At 51.2% G+C, this 16,544-nt stretch overlaps 1 protein-coding gene across 2 annotated transcripts in view; it reads left to right on the forward strand.

Annotated features, from left to right (window-relative positions):
- Positions 1 to 16,544, forward strand: part of raraa (retinoic acid receptor, alpha a) — a 106,091-nt gene that overhangs the window by 55,911 nt on the left and 33,636 nt on the right. Inside the window, exon 1 of one of the 2 annotated variants that reach the window (XM_049013860.1) lies at positions 2,853 to 2,994. The exons of the other annotated variant lie outside the window; for it this stretch is intronic. The gene's annotated coding sequence lies outside the window, so the exon portion shown is untranslated. Of the gene's footprint in view, positions 1 to 2,852; positions 2,995 to 16,544 lie in introns of those variants that run through there. 2 annotated transcript variants of the gene reach the window in all.

Here is a 16,544-nt window from a genome sequence, read left to right on the forward strand (position 1 = left end):
CAGCGCCTTGCTCTCCTCTCTGGTCACAGGTAAAAATACCCCGCAGATGCATATGTGTGTGTCATGCCGGACGCCATCATGCCCGTCTCCAGTTGGCTCTGGCCCAATGTCCCTGTCTCTCATTGACTTGGCCCCATCATGCCTGTCTCCAATTGGATCTGCTGCATCGTGCCCATCTCTCATTGGCTCACTGCCTCATAGACCTAAGATATTTGTGTACTACGTCAGCCAATCGATTTATTTTAGGCACCTCCCTCCGCAGTGTCTGTCAGCGGTCCGTTCTGGCTTGGCCCCGGGGCACACCTTGCACAGCGAAGGCTTCCCGAGTGACCGGCTCAGGGAGGCCAGGCACATGCCAGTCGAGTTATTTCTGGGTCTGTGTCCCTCTCTGACACCCTCACATGCACATCTGCAGCTGATTCAGCTGAGGACGTGTTTTAATGCGAACTGGGTGTTCTGCAATGGCCTGTGTGACCCCCCCCCCCCCATAGCCAGGTCCCACACACCCACACACACAAGCTCACATGGTTACATAAAGATGCTCACACAGCTGCGGCTTGTCTGCCTGCTCCTTTGGCCCCATTCTCCTGTAATTATGCATATATGCAAACACCAAAGCGCCTCAAGAATGCATGAAAGTCGATAGTAAATATCTTAAAATGCAGAAACTTTTTTTTTTTCCTGAAAGGCTTTGAGGGGTTTTCCAGGATAAAAATGTCTTTTGGGAAAGACCCCTCGCTGTCTTTTTAAGGACTTTAATCGGGACACTCATCTCCATAAACAAGACCCCATTTTTTAGCATTTTTTTTTATTCCAGAAGATGGCTGAACATCACACACACACACACACACACCCTTTACAATTTAAAAGTGTGGACAGATAAAGCAGGTGTTGTACCTGCTGCCCCATGATGCAGATAGAGGTGTGTGTGTCTTTAGGGGTCTGTGGTACCCCTCCCAGTGTCCCGTGGAGGGGGGGTCCTCAGCCTCTGAGTGAGGCTGTGTATTCCGGGCCCCTTAAGCAGAGCTGCCATAATCTGGGATGCCGTCGCTTTCATAAAAGAACGGAGCCCCCTGCCGCTGCTGCCACGCCCCCCCCTCCCCCATGCCTCCAGGAGCCTGCCAGCCAGTTCCTCTCCCCGTCCTCCCCACATCGACTTCAAAGGCCTTCACTCCTTCAAAGCTTCAAACGCTAGGGGGGATCATTAAAGCCCAGAATTTATTTTCTGTGAGGTAATGATTTATTTGATTGAAAAACGAAACCGCAAACCAAACCAAGGTGATTTTCTCTTCTGCCTTGATTTACTGTGTGGCTACAATGAGCACCAGGTGTGCCCCCCCTACTCCCAGCCCCTGGCCCGGCATCCCTCTGCCCGTGACCGCACCCGTACCCAAGTCGCTGTCCTGTGTCAGAAAGCTGGAAAAAGTGTTTTCACAGTCGCTCTGGGGGAATTGATGGTGGGATGGTGATCGATGTCAATGTGGGCTCCATTCCAGAGCAGTAGCCAAGGATCTGACGTGTTCGCTGTTGGCTGGAGCCGCCTGTATGAGTGATGTCTGTCTGGCCAATCGGGACGAGGGGGTGGGCTCTGTCACATGTACACACGCCAATTGATCTCTGGTATTCGTCAGGCAAAACACACTTCTCCCGAATGTAAGAAGTGCTGTACGATTGGCCCGTAGTGTGCATGTCGTGCAGGGAGGTTCCTTAGGAATCCCCCAGTGGCTGCACTGCCTTGTCATGGCTGCAAGGCGCCTCCAGTCTGAAAATTGAATCATAGAAGTTAAATTGAATTGGGAGTGAGAACAAAGAGGAGGGGGAGGGACGCGTGTTGCTGAGCGGAGAGTCTGCTGCCCGCGTGGGAGAGCGCACCGTCCGCTAAAGACACCGTCCAGCGGGTATCCGTCTCCTGGACATCTGGCGGGGGGGGTGACGGGGGCGAGCGCACGCCTCGGCTCTCAGAGCAGCCTTCCTGGACCCACCGGTCCCGTTAAACGCGTTTATCGCGTTGTACTTTGCCCCCTGACACCGTTTTAATTAAAGTAATGAAGCGATCGATCAGCCACAGTCACAAACTCAATTAGCGTGACGGCGGGGGGAGGAGTGGCAGTGCTGTCTGCAGTATGCCCTCCCGCCCAGCTTCCCCGGGAGTGATCTCACTTCCTCTGGGTCCCCAGGAAAAAGCGCAGAGCAGAGAGAAAATAAACTGTTTTATTGGGGCGGCTGTCAGACCCAGGCTGGATTTACGGCCGACAGACTGTGTTTATCGCCCGGCTGAGGGTAATGTTCGCAGAGGGGGAGGGGGGAGGGGGTGAGGGTGGGGAATGCGAGACAGCCGCTGGGGGCCCCCTGACCTCCACATGGAGTCTCTCAGACTGTGACGGCTGTGTGCAGTGAGTGCTTACATACGTTCATTGGCCCATTTATTAGGCAACCCTACAAGGTAGCAGGTGGCACCTCCTTTTTTCCTCCAGAACCACATCAAGGTTTGACAGTTTGTCCCTTCAAAGACACCTTACTGCCCACCACCAGTGTGCGGAACTTGTAGCTCCATCCGCTTAAGCCGTATTAAATTTGCGACTTGTGCAAGGTGCATCAAATCACACAGACCCCAATCCTGCTGAGCTACACAGTGCCCACATGGGTGCTCTGTATATCTTGTTGCAGTCACATGATTCGTGGGCTGAAGATGCACAGTTTGCGCTAACTAACAGGTGTACATAGTGTGTAATTATAGACGGAGCCCAGCTCCGCCTCCTTATGTCCAAATCGTACATTGCCGGAGTGCAACTTTGATGTCCCAAAATTTATTAAAAGTTTCGTTCTGTCACGATCGGCTGCGATCGCGCTGGTTAAAAGCGGGCGATCGCTCGGGCAGGCGGGCAAGGAGCAAGCAGACCGGCAGATGACGGGGAAAAACGGGAGTTTATTCGGGTCACAAGGTGCGGGAAACATCAGACGCCAACTAACATCAATGACAGACGAGGAACTGAAGTAAGACATGGACTGAAATAGACAGGACTGATCAAAATAATTAGACACAGCTGGGTACGATCAGGGAAGCACACGTGGATAATCAGGGGGGCGTGGCACACACGAGGAGCGGACGAGCCGGGCATCACACATACCACAAGTCATGTTTTTTTGTCTGCTTTAATGTTAATTATCATTAGCAGCTCTCACCAAAGTTGTATTGAGTGGATATTTTGATTTTGTTTGCTTAAACTTCACTTACTAGTTAAACTCTGCTAGAGTTAAGACGTGTGTAATATGCAATCAGTGAATAACTTGATAATTTAATACGTCTTCACGAGGTCATTATGACGGAATAAGCAAAAATATAACTTGCATCAAAATACCTTATCACATCATTTGCACGTTATGTTTAGAAAAATTGAAGTACTCTTTAAACACATAGTACATGTGTGTGTGTGTGTGTGTGTGTGTTATACACACTCTGTATAAGATGATCTAGAAATAAGTTTTTTGATCACTTCTTGAGACTGTGAGAGTAAGTTTTGAATATGAGTATGCCAGTGAGTATCTCACTGTGAGCTGAGTATAAGTGCATACAGAAATATGTATGTGCTATGTACTGTATTACATGTGTGTGGTGGATGTGTATGTGCCTGTATGCACGTGCCTGTGCGCAGTCATGTGAATGCATCAGCCTGGCTGTCACCGCGAGAGAGACATTCTCCAGTCGGCTCAGCCTGTTCTGCTCTGCCGGCAGAGGACATTAGCTGTCAGCTCCATTTAGGAGGTTTTGGGAAGCAAATCTCCTCCAGCCCGCATCAGAGATGGAGCCGAGAGTGGAGGCATCCAGCTTATGTGAGACGGACAAACCCCAGGCTGCGGCCCACATCCGGCTGCTTCGCCGGTGGGCTGACAGTCCTCCTCGGCCGCCCCCACCACCCAGCTGAGAATTAGCACACACTCCAAAGCTGACAGCTTATTCAAATGGGGCTAATGACTATGGTAATGAGGTGTATGTGGGAACGCACATGCTCACGGTGGGCTGCCTGCATTTAGGCTCCAGGTCCCCCAGGTCTCGACAGATTTTGCCCCCATCATGACATCACCACCACCCCTCCCATTATATTTCTCATGCTGTGGAGCTTGACCATATTGGAGATGGATAATCTAGGGTGGCTCCCTGACCTCCAGTGCCGTTCGGTGTCCTGTAATTTACACCCGAGGAGCCTGGCTAATTATGGGTCTGTAGACCTGTGTTACCATGTGACTGCTGCGGCCAGGGTGGGCACTGGCGAGGGCCACTTCTCATGGAGCTGATGGCTTTTGGTTTCGTCACTGGGCTTGTCATTTGTATCCCAGGAATTAATCAGAGACGCTGCTGAGCAGCCAGCATGAAGCCTAAGAATTGGGTGTTTATAAATAAGAAGAGCGCAAACGACATACTTGTACTCTCGGCAAGACCAGTCTTGCTAACTAGCCTCCCAAGAATGAACTCAGGACACAGTGAATCATGGGATTGTTCTCGTCAGCGAGGATGCACCTGATGCATCCTTGATATTTGGGACTGAGCAAGAACAACATCCGTCCTCTGTACTTGTGCTCGTGAGTATTAGAACTGTACTTTGGCAGTGGAACATGACGTCAAACGGGTACGCAAGAACACAAGAAAGGTCAAGTACACGTATTGATAAACACCTATTCTCTTCACTGCTACAGAATGCAAGCAGGTGGCTGACTGAAAGAAAGGCATTGTAGGTGAAAACTGAGAATGATTGGGGGGGGGAAGCTGAGCTCCTGTCTGTGTGTGTTTACATGTCCCCACAGCTTATGTTCCCATCTTTCTCTTTCGGCCTATTGTCGTACACCATCCTCATCCACCTCCTAGAGGTGGGGGGGCTGAGTGAAGGTGACACAGGGAGTGACTCTGTTGTTTGGGACACGCCTGGCATTCCCCACTGAGAATCATTCGTTGGACCAGAGTCTCACAGGACCTGGATCTGGCCAGCAGCCTCTTTCAGGTGAGCGCCAAATTGGGGGTGACGGACTCTTCCAGTGGGAAGGGCAGCATATGTTGACGTGATCTCAGAGGCAGGAGGGCCCTTCCTGGTTTGTGCAGCCGGGACGGCTGGCAGCGGTGACGATGGCTTGCTGACAGGCTTCATTTCGGGAAAGTGAGTCCAGTACCTTTCCCCTCATGTGATCCCCCTGTCCTCACTTTTTCCTGCTGTGACGAACTCCCATAGTTCCAGCCCCCCCCCCAGCTCCATTGAGTAATCCTCTTAATCAGCCACCACTCCCCCATCTTCGTCCCTATCCCGCTTCCTAATTCACTAACATTGTAAATAATTTATGCTGCAGGCAGTTGATTAAAATAACACATCAGTCAGTCTGTGGAGGGAAGTAACGGGGGGTGTGAGGAAGCAGAGGAAACTACAGGACTGACAGGTGTGTGCTGGCAATCGAGTGCTCCTGAAAGGCTCACTGACACACACACACGCTTACTGACAGGCTCACTGACACACACACGCTTACTGACAGGCTCACTGACACACGCACGCTTACTGACAGGCTCACTGACACACAAACGCTTACTGACAGGCTCACTGACACACAAACGCTTACTGACAGGCTCACTGACACACGCACGCTTACTGACAGCCTCACTGACACACACACGCTTACTGACAGGCTCACTGACACACAAACGCTTACTGACAGGCTCACTGACACACACACACGCTTACTGACAGGATCACTGACACACAGACACACACACACGCTTATCGATATGCTTACTGGCACACACACACATATACACTGACACACACTGGAGTGACAGGTGTTTCGATGCAGAAAAGCCAAGCTTCTGCAATGATATGTGAGCTCTGTAGTTGGGGGGTGGGGTCAGTATGGCTCCGACGTATCTCGGAAGCTAATTACATCCTGTCTTATTGACGGTGAGAGCACAGCAAAGAGGGAAGAATTCATAGCATAGCATAACCCCCCCCCCCCCCCCCAGCCAGGAGGGAGGAATGAAAATGCAGGACAGCGCATGATGGCAGGCAGCGTCGTTAATTACGGCTGGTGGGGGGCACAGTTGGTTCTGTACCTCTCACTGTAACAGACTGGGGATGAGGTTGAACCAGAAACATGTATGGCAGGGTAACATGGGCTGTCTGAGCCAGGGGGGTTGTGGGTGGGTGTGAGTACATCTGTCTATACGCCTGGCCATGTCTGACACTGTGCTTCAGCAGCAGGGTCTGAGTGAGTGACACTGTCTGCCTGCCTGCCTGCCTGCCTGCCTGCCTGCCTGCCTGCCTGCCTCTGTGTATGTGTCTGTCTCTGCCTGCATGTGTGTGTGTGTCTGAGTGCACACGTTCCTGCTCTGTTTCAGACGTTTCAGACTGAGCTGCTATTGAAGGAAACTGGGCCACATCACGCAGAAGCTTTTTGGCAGCTCTCATAAGAGGGATGCACCAAAATCCACCCCTGCTGTGGAGGGGGGTGGGCATCCGCCTGACACAGGTCTCAGCCCTGCCATTACAAAGGGCAGAAGCTTAAATGACTATGGGACATGTGCTGAAAATACTGGTATGGCTGCAAGAGTGACTCACTCCAGTGAGACTGGGGCCTGCAGTCGTCTTGCAGCCTTCTGCCACTGGGTGGCGCTGTTCCCCATTTCCATGAACTGTTAACCCCCTGCCTACTAGGGTGCTTCTCACCTTGTGGAGATTCTCTCCAGAAATCATTTCACACCATATTTCTGTAATCGGATTGGATAATGAAGAAAAACTGCTGCATAGAAAGTGATCAGGTGGCAAACCCAGGGAATGTGTTTGGTTGGCCGCGCTTGTGTTTGTTTCAAGAAAGTGTGATGCACCCTTTTTACCAATTTAACCACTACTGTAAGTGGCTCAGTGGCTAGTACTGTAGTCTCACACCTCCATGACTGTGGGCAGTTCAGTTCTTGCCCCTGCTGTGTACATGTGAGTTTGCATATTCTCCCCATGTTCATGCTTTCTCTGGGTCCTCCAGTTTCCTCCCACAGTCCAGAAGCTGGCTCTGGGCTCATGGCAGTTCTTTACTGGATAAGGAGTTATGAGAGTTGGAGGAATATTTGTACCTTTGGGCACTCTTTCATCTCTGTCTGAGCTGTCCATTTCTTTATTACATACAGTTAAAATTGGCATCATTTTCATTGAGGTCAGGTGATGTCACAGAGGTAATTGATTCATAGTTAAAGCGATCCCTTTCCCCAGCCTGTGTTACCCCAGGAGACACTTAACAGGAACTAATAAAGATCAATTAGGCAAACAAGAGGGACTGACGGTGCAGGAAGGCAGACGGGCCATAAACCTGGTGGACTGGACTGGGCTGGGCTGGGCTGGGGTGGGGGTCCCTGTAGTCAGACAGTTTGTTTGGGTCATAATGCAAAGGAGAGGACCTCAAGGGACACAACTGTGGTGACGCGATTGCCTGCATCAGAATGCACAATGGTGACCGAGGCTATGACGCCTGGAAACAAACTGTGCAATGGGTCTGCATGTGCTGTAATGGGGTGGCTGTGAGGGGATATTCAACAGAGAAGACAAAGAAACAGGGGGTTCGATTCCTTGTTCCATATTTGAAAACGGACTAGCAACTGCATAGCAAAAGAGAGAGAAGCAATTCTCCAAAGGGCAGGCGAGGGACGGAAAGCCTGGACGCAGCCAGAGCAGATGGGCATCTCTTTGGCACTGCAGTGAATGTGGCACTCGGCTTTGTGCCAGTTTTAGCGCAGGCCACCCTGGCACCGCCACCCTGGGTGACACTATTATGGAGAGCGAATCCTGACTCCCGTACTTCCATATACCTCCTCAGACTTCCCCTCCCTCCCAGCAGGGATGGGCTGCTCAGGATGTGCAGACATCTGCCTCTCACGCAGACACAATACGCCCCAGACGTTTTACGAGGGTCCAGCAGCACTGGGGGGGGGGTGTAAATCACACTAATAAAAACTTGCATGCCGGTGCTCAGCAGCTGTGGAGGGGGCACTCCCATCACACAAATACAGGGAGCCCCTTAAAGCTTAAAGTCCGTAGGCCACAACTCCGGGCCACTTATACCCCGCTCACCTGCCCATCCCAGAGCTGGCCTGCTGGTACCCCTGCTCACCTTACAGCCCTCGCCCCCCCCCCGGTTGCAGATTCCTGTCGTGTTTGTGGCCCATTCCCATCTTGGTCCTTGCCTTGACGCCCTCGAAGCCTGGCTGTTGGGGTGCTCTACCTGCTCTTGAGTGATCGCGTGGCACAGGCACCTGCACGGGGGGGGGGCATGTTCAGCTTTGCATCCATGCGAGGCAGGGCAGGAGTATGTGTGTTAATTATGCACGAGGTTAATTACGTGATGCATCTGTCTGCACTGCGGCCTTACTGACTAGTCAGCGAGGCACTGACACGTGGAAACAAAAGTAACAGAATCTGCAGGCAAAATGCAGTGACATCATCTAAGGGGGGAGCTGGCCTGACCGTCTTGAAATGGTGTGTGCGTGCGTGTGGTGGTCTACACATATACCTGTGTATGTCTGCGCGTATACCTGTGTGTGTGTACGTGTTCCGGTCTGCGCGTATACCTGTGTGTATATGTGTGCAGGCATGAACAGCTACTTCTGACCCTCACTCCCATTGTCTGCTCAGTCTTCTGCTTCAGGCCTGAGGCCTGAGGCTGGAACTGGGGCTGGGAGTTCTTGACGGGCTGCGATCAATGGCATGGTCATAGCCTCCCCCGGATGCATATTTCCTGCACTTGACCCCTGATCTTGGAGGTGTCTGTCCATATTGAGCGCGGGGGATGGGGGACACGGGCCCCAGCTGTCTGACACGTGCCCACGCAGAGCTGGCAGATTAACTGTACGCCGGCAGGGTCATGAGGACCCGAGGGAAGCACGACTCTGTGGGTGTGTGTGTGTGAGCATGCAGGCTTGCCTTTATGTATGTGCTTCTGGTGGTGTCGGTGTGGGTTACACGCATACCTGTGTGATTGTGTGTGTGTGTGTGTGTGTGTGTGTGTGTGTTGTTGTGTGAGTGAGAGAGAAAGATGCACAGCTGTCTAATGGAATCCTCCATTCCTTGGTATGGTGGGGTGGGGGGGCGGGGTGGGGGCGTTTGTAAAAAGAGAAGGACGAGTGGCATCTGATGACTCGCTCCTGTTCACTCTTCCCCTGTCTCGTCTCCACGTGAAAGGCAGTATGAATTATTCAGAGGCCGTATTGCGGCCCCCGCCTTGCCAGCCGGCACGACTCCTAATGAGCTCCGCCCGTCCCTCAGCCAGGGCAGCGTGGCGCTCAGCGGCCTGGCCAGCAGTACCCCATACGCTGTAACCCATGAGAGCTTCAGTCACCCACTCTGCCTGTTCTGGGAATCGGGACCGTATCAGAGATGGGATCTGGTGGGGGTGGAAAAGGACGGGGTACCAGCCAAGTGGGGCAGGGGTCGGTCTGTTTATTCCTGTTCGTTCGCTGTGTGCCATGTCGCTTCCTGCTCTGACTTGGCTCAAGGGGGGGCTGCCTTTGCTTTCTACACCATATCGCTGCTATTTTTATATCACCACAAACCCTCAGTTTATGCCCGGATACGTTACCTTTTCCGACAAGGGCGGGAAGCATAAAGTCGTTAATTGATTGAAGGGGCTTTGAGTATCTCTGCACCCCCACCCACTTTTTCGGGGGGTGCCACACCATCAACCAGAATTTACTTTTAAGTGCCATTTTAATTTGTTGACAGTGTACAAATATTTGACTTCAAATTTAAAGGATGTGGTTGTAATTTTTTGTTCCGAAAGTGCTTAAAGACATTTTCTAAATGTGTAAATATAATTTATAAAGCATCGGGCCGTAATGGTGTTTTGCCTGTAATTCTACCCGAGATCATGTAAATCCCACGGCACCTGTACAGCATTTATATATATTGAATAAATACGGAAAGCAATCGAATATATAAATAATGTATAGATGAAAGTGCTTTGCTGTTTTATTTGGGACTAAGTGGTCGCATGTTCTCAGCCATCGATGGACAGTGGTTGTAAATCTCCGCTTCGCATTTAATGCGTCTCTCTCTCCAGGGCAGTGATTCACATTGAAGGAATTTCATTTACAGTCACTTTCGTTCTGCTGAAACAGTGAACGTTACACCCGTAGTAACATGAAAACGTGCCTGTAAGATGCTGTTAAAATGGTGTTTTCCCCAGCCTTAATGGCTTTGTCTGCGCGGGATGATTGAAGTGCCCTGTGTGTGCGCATGCGTAGCACCGTGACACTCACCGGAATGACGACAGCTGATCTACTCCTGTTTGGTCCGGAGTCCTCGAGCTGTGATCTTGACATCAGGCACCAGGTGGCGCTAATTTGTGGCCCGCTTTGCCTGGGGAGTGCAGGCCGAGCCACCCAGTAGGATTAAACATCAACAGATGGGTTATGTAGCTGTTCTGCAAATAGCCTCATCTGGGTTATCTACCTGTCTGCTCACAAATGCATATTTAAACCCGGGTCTTTTTCAGTTAAGTGGCATTGCAGCTGCCCCTCCCTCCTTGGGCTGATTTGGACACCAATGACTAGCACCCATGGGGACCTGCAGATGAAAGCTTGCACACGGTCACTGCTCACCCTATCTCAAAAAACAGATGGGGGGAGGGGGGCGGGGGGTCAGTGAGGTCAGGGCGATGGCACTTTTGTGTCAAGGTGGCATGTCAAGCCGCAGCGGAAACATGAGTGGATAAATGATCTATCTCTTAATTCTCAGGAGCGAATGGAAGCCCGTCGCTCAGAGGCTGCAACCTGTAATGTTACTTCAGGCCAAAGCGAAGGGGGGGGGGGGTAGCTGGGAACAGGGCATGTTGGGCTCAACAAAAGCAGGAAAATTGAATGGGGGGAGGAGAATGAGAGCACATGGGGCAGTTCCAGTGGGTAGCGGGGGTGAGAGGGGAAGGTGAAGCCCCAGATTGATGAGCGTGCCCCCGGTTAAATATTGTCAGGGCCTTTTCTGCTGAGCCCAGGAGCCAGAGGGGGGAGCGGCTGGGCTGGCTGGGTTACTGCGCCCTCCCTCCCTCTCTCTGCTCACTTTGCAGAACTCAACAAGTGCTGTATCTCCTGTTCTGAAAGCGGGAGAGTGTACAGGCTGGCCCGCCACCGCCTCTGCACGCCGGTCCCAATCGCCCCATTCGTTAAAGAGGCAGAGGCCCTCTTTATCTCTGCTTATTAATCCTCAGATCAGGATAAGTGAATCCCTGTGCCAAACGAAGGCATAGCCGTCGCTGCTCAATTCCTGGTCATTTAGATGGAAATTTTGGTGTCGGAGGTGCAGGCTAACCTTTAATTCTGACCCCTGCTATCAGAGCTTCAAGCTGAGTTAATGTGCTGTTTACTAGTGCATTGTGGGCCAGCTGCAGCCCCGCTGCATTTCAAAGTCCGCAGCCACCCGTGGTGCTCGCGCAGCCTTTAGATAAGCCATCAGAGCGGCGCGATTGATACTCGGTACGCAGGCATCTGCAGCATTGACATGTAGAGCATGAGACCCGAATGCAGCAGTCCAAGCTACAATTAATGGTCGCTTCAATATCTTATATTTTAAAACCCGTCGTTTACAGTTTGAACAAGTTTTACTTCTAGATAAATACTGACTCTCCAGAGAGGGTTTAGTTTAGGTTACCTGTGACCCTTGAGCTAGTCTTTGGATTGTTTAAAACCTCTGGGATCCTGATGTAAGAGGTTGAATAAACTCCCTTTAAATAAACAGATCATCTCGGGCTGCGTGGATGGATCTTCATTCAGTTTGAGGGCTTCCCAGATGAAGCTGGGTCTCTGAGAATGGGGGTGGGGGGTGAGGATGGATGGATGGATGGATGGATATGCTATCTTTCTAGCCACCCTGTCCTTTTGAAATGCTGATGAAGCACCCCCCCCCCCCCATCAGTGTCCCCTTGTGTTTAATGAGGTTGGCCAGAGTTATCCGTTCCATTAACCCCCCCCCCCTCTTCTTTTTTGGCAGTGGGGTGGGGGAGCCTGACCCCCGCCCAGCGGCATTTGTCACGTTTGGGCCCTGCACGCAGTCACTCTCCGCGCCTTTTGTTCCCCGCACTGCTGGCTAAGCAGGGATTTCAGATGTTCCATTAACATTTGAACCGCCTCTGCACATTTTTACATTTCTCATCAGTGGCCAGGATCTCCCTCGACCCCTCCCATCCCCTTCCCCCGTGGAATCCCTCCTAACCTCAGACCTGCCCCCCCCCATGTGTGAGACACCCCTGGTTCTCTCACAGCTTCCTGCTCCTCATCCCAGTGGAGACGCACATTAAGTTATGAGCCCCCCCATGCTTGCTTGGTTGAAGCATGCTGCCACCTTCCTACCTGATGTGTCCAACATTGTCCCACACACCCGGCAGCCTGTCGTGGAGCTGGATACAACATCAGCACCCCAGCTAATCACTTTGCTCGGCTGCTAACTAGGCCGCAAGTCTGTCAGGCTGGATCTGCACGTGGGCCCCTCCCTGACCGATATGGGTGCTGCTCCCATGAGACTGTCTGTCCGCCGGTCTGTCCTGGGTTCCTGTGGGGCCACGTCAGTGCCATGCCCCACATTCTCATATGTTCTCCAAGCATCTCATTGGTTTTGTTCATGCTAGATGGCTTCAGTCACCCCGGCATGTTTCCATTACAGCTGTTTTATGGGTTACCATGGGAATCGCCAGTGACACGGCTGTTGGCTGGCGGTGTTTGTTTGTAGTGAATGTCTCAGCGTTTCTCTTAACAGCAGCTACTGGCCCTGAGCCTGAGAGAAAAAAAGCCTTATTGTTTTGCTCTTAAAGGGAACTTCACCTTAAATTGATAGCGAGGTGGACTTTCATCAGATGGCTCCAGTGTCGCACACCTTTGGGAAAACCTCCCTCAGCACATCTGGGGGTGTCCCTTATCCTGTTGTCTTATTCTTGAGAGGAACCCTCATCCTGAGCCTGTGGCTCAAGCCACACACCCAGGTCCACGGTCCGGTTTTCGAGCTCTCCTATATACAGCGATGGCACCGAGTCCAGTCGTCGCCAGGGAGACGGGCTGCTGTTTTGGGCCGGCTGAGGAAAAACAGCTGTGTAAATATACATGGTGGCAGTGCGGGGGCCAATAACACAGATGTTAGGCAGGTATAAGTAGCAGGACAGAAAAGGGCGGAGTCAGGGGATCAGAGGGGAGGAATGTGGATGTGGAATGTTCCAAGGAGGGAATCTCTTAGGGGAGCTGGCCTGGAAGCAACTACACTCAGGTGAACTGCCATCATCAGGCAGGCAGCTCTGTGTATGGGGGTGGTGGCGGAGGCTAGGGGGATGGGAGATGAGTATAAAGGTGATAAGAAGGAGGTGGTCTGTTGGCCTGCTCACTCTCATGTGCTGCTGCTCTCTCACCTGCTCAGGTGCTGCGATGTGGCATGTTGATCCTTCAGATACTCTTCAAAGTAAAACAAAGAACTCCATCTGTGACCCTCCCCAACCCCCCCCCCCCCCCTCCCCCACTCCTGCTTGGCGCAGCCGAGTGGAATTAACTGCCCATTTCTCTTAGAAAATGTGTGGCTGTGGCAGATAACATATAACCAGGCACAGGATTATGTAATGACCATAAATCTGTTTCTCAGAAGGAAACTGAACTATGAGGTATCTTCAAAGGTCTGGGTTGGATGTGGAGGAACTCCAAGCTGAGGCAAGTATGGCCCCAGGAACGGCGGGTCATTGGCTGGTGGGCAGCGGCGGCGAGTGAAGGGGCGGAGGGAGGGGGGGGTAGGGACAGGGAGTACGCTCTGATTGGTTCATAAACACATGGGCACCCAGTGCCCATTTACACGTCTAATATGAAGACCGGGAGGCATAATAATAGCCAGACTGGAATTAATTTAATGCTAATGAAATCTCCCCTTCGGCCTGTTTTCTTCCTAGCAGACAAACGGCGCATATATCACCCTCCGAGGAAATGTTCCCTTCTGCTCTTGGCAATTGCCCAGGCAATGATGAAGGTACTAATAGGAAGGCATGATGCATGGTGGAGATGGGCACATTCTAGCTCCTCCCTCTGTGTGTGTGTGTTTGTATACATGTCTGCCTGCATGGTCGCGCTGCTGGATGCCCCCAAGGCTAGGTGCCCTTCACGGCACACCTTCGCTTCCTGAAGCCCACACAGAGCTGTTTGCTACCCCCTTGATTGGTGGGGCTGCTGTCGGTGTTAGTTCCTTATTGCGTCTTAACACCAGTGATAGGAATGGTAAGCAGTAATAAACTGCTTACCGCCCCCCCCCCCACACACACACACACACACACCCACACACACTCACTGTGTCTGCCTGCCCGGGCTCCCTGCACACCCGAGACCGGGATAAGTATGTGTGTGACTGTCTCAGGTGGCTCAGTGCTGACTGTTTAACATGAGTGGAGGTCTGGCTGCTGGTGATGGGCAGGGTGACTCTACAGGCCCCAGAAGAGCGACGCCGGTCACAGTCACGCAATGAAATGGGTCACACACACAGCCTGTTTGGACGTGCGTCTGTCCTTTCCCTCCTGTCTGCCGCCTGGACCTCTGTCTGGAGTAGGTCAGCCTAAGTGTGATTTGCTGTCATCCCGCTTCTGAAGAAGGTGTAGACACTAGAGAACACGCCGAAACTTTTTCAGAATGACAGCTGCTCTCCGGGAGTGCCGTCCCTCCAGGCATCCCCACGCAGCTACCAGCTCTCACTCCAGTCCACCGTGGGAAATTGCTGCCTGCCTACCTGCCTTCACCCTTTGCGCTGACATTTACGCCACCAAACTGGCCAATCTCCCCTCCTGCTGCGGAGAACTGACAAATGTAGCGATGTATCAGTAGACCTGCAGGTGAACGCCCATTCCTCCTGTGCTGATGTAATCCTCCCTTCTATCACTACAGGAACAGCCATTGGCTTCTACAAAAGAACTCATTAGTCCAAGCTTGAGTACTGTACTTTGATGAATTCCCAAGTAATTCCAAATGGCAAGTACTTGTGTTACTTAGAATCAGAATGCACCAAAGGGATGGAGGGGGCATTAAATGTAAATTAGGCTGGACTTAGGAAGTCATGAGTAGGTTTAGTCTTGTTTCCTCTGGTGGTCTTTAAAGTTTGTTGGCTTATTTAAATACTTAAGAGTCACTTCTATAAAACATAGTCCTCCAATAAAGCTGTGTTTAAAAGTGTTCTCCACGTATTTCAGGACGTCGTTAAGATATCCATGTTGTTTTAGAACAGGCTTTGAAGTGGACTGCAGTTGCATTAGGGTCAGTATTATGAATGCTGCACTTGTGCCGTCTGAAGGACTGCGCTGGTTTGAGCCATCATCACTGAGCCCATACACAGCTTACTCAGGGTGACATCTTGGTCATTTAAGCTCCAAGCTGAAATCACGATGCGTTTGGTTTTCTTCCAGAGTCAAATATCCGCTTTTACCATGGACCGTAATCTGATCCGGGGAGATTAAACCTGATGTCATTTTATATTTTCGATCTGAGCACAAAACATATTGCAGCAATTAAGATATCCTTGTGCGTAAACAGTACAAGTATGAAATTGACTTTTTCTGTTGTTGTGTTAATCACCCCGAAATTATTTTAATGTGCACAGACTGAAAATGTGAACTTGAAGCTGGAGAGAAACGGAATAAGATGATTTTTCAGCTTCTCGCTTAATCCTTATGCCTGAATGTTTGCTTTCTAAGGCGGGTCTTTCTGATGCTGCCTGTCATAGAACTGAGTACCACAGGAATTTGCAGAGTGTACTTGCAGCTCCCCAGAGCCCTTATCTATGAACGTAAACAGTCTGTTCACTCTCAAAAGTGCGCCCGAGTTTGTGCAAAGTGACAGTCCCTGCCCTATGCCCCCATATCCCTGCGTGGGCCTAGTCCCAGAATCTGAGCGTCAGAGGCGCCAGGGTTCTGTTGTAAAAGACTCGCAGGATCCATAATAACAAATAGTACACTCCAAGCTCTGAAAAAGAACCAGAAGAACCAGCACTAGGCTCTGGCTGTGGGTAAAGCCTTAACCGGTAACTAGTTCTATTCCCTAAACGATTGCGTGTTTGTTTCTGTACGTGTTGGGTGCACGTAATGGCCACCTTAACAGTGCAAGTTTTCTTTTGGTACTTTAATCCCGTGTTTAAGTGAAAACATTCATTCTCTGTAATTTTGATGATGCTATTGTCCTTTGAGTCAGTTAAGAAGAATCCCGGATTCCCGTCAGGTAAAAGTAAGCGAAGAAACGGGGATGACATCGTCAGATGAGAAAGGCAGAGGCATGTAAACTCGTGGGTCACTCCGGGGTGAGGCTGCCTGCCTCCACGGGTTCAGGAAAAGTTCAGCCGCATAACATTAGGCAAATTAGCGAGGGAAAATGCGGTTTGGGGAAGGGGGGAAGGATTTGGAGTGATGGGAATAATGACCAAGGGATGAGGAGATCGAGACGAAGAGCAAAGCACACGTACGTCATGTTCAAGGTTTCACCCAGAATTATGATAAATGTGCGCATATCACTCTGCCTCGCCAGACTGCATGAACACATT

Source organism: Brienomyrus brachyistius, chromosome 5 (genome assembly GCF_023856365.1).
Source record: "Brienomyrus brachyistius isolate T26 chromosome 5, BBRACH_0.4, whole genome shotgun sequence".
Lineage (NCBI taxonomy): Eukaryota > Metazoa > Chordata > Actinopteri > Osteoglossiformes > Mormyridae > Brienomyrus > Brienomyrus brachyistius.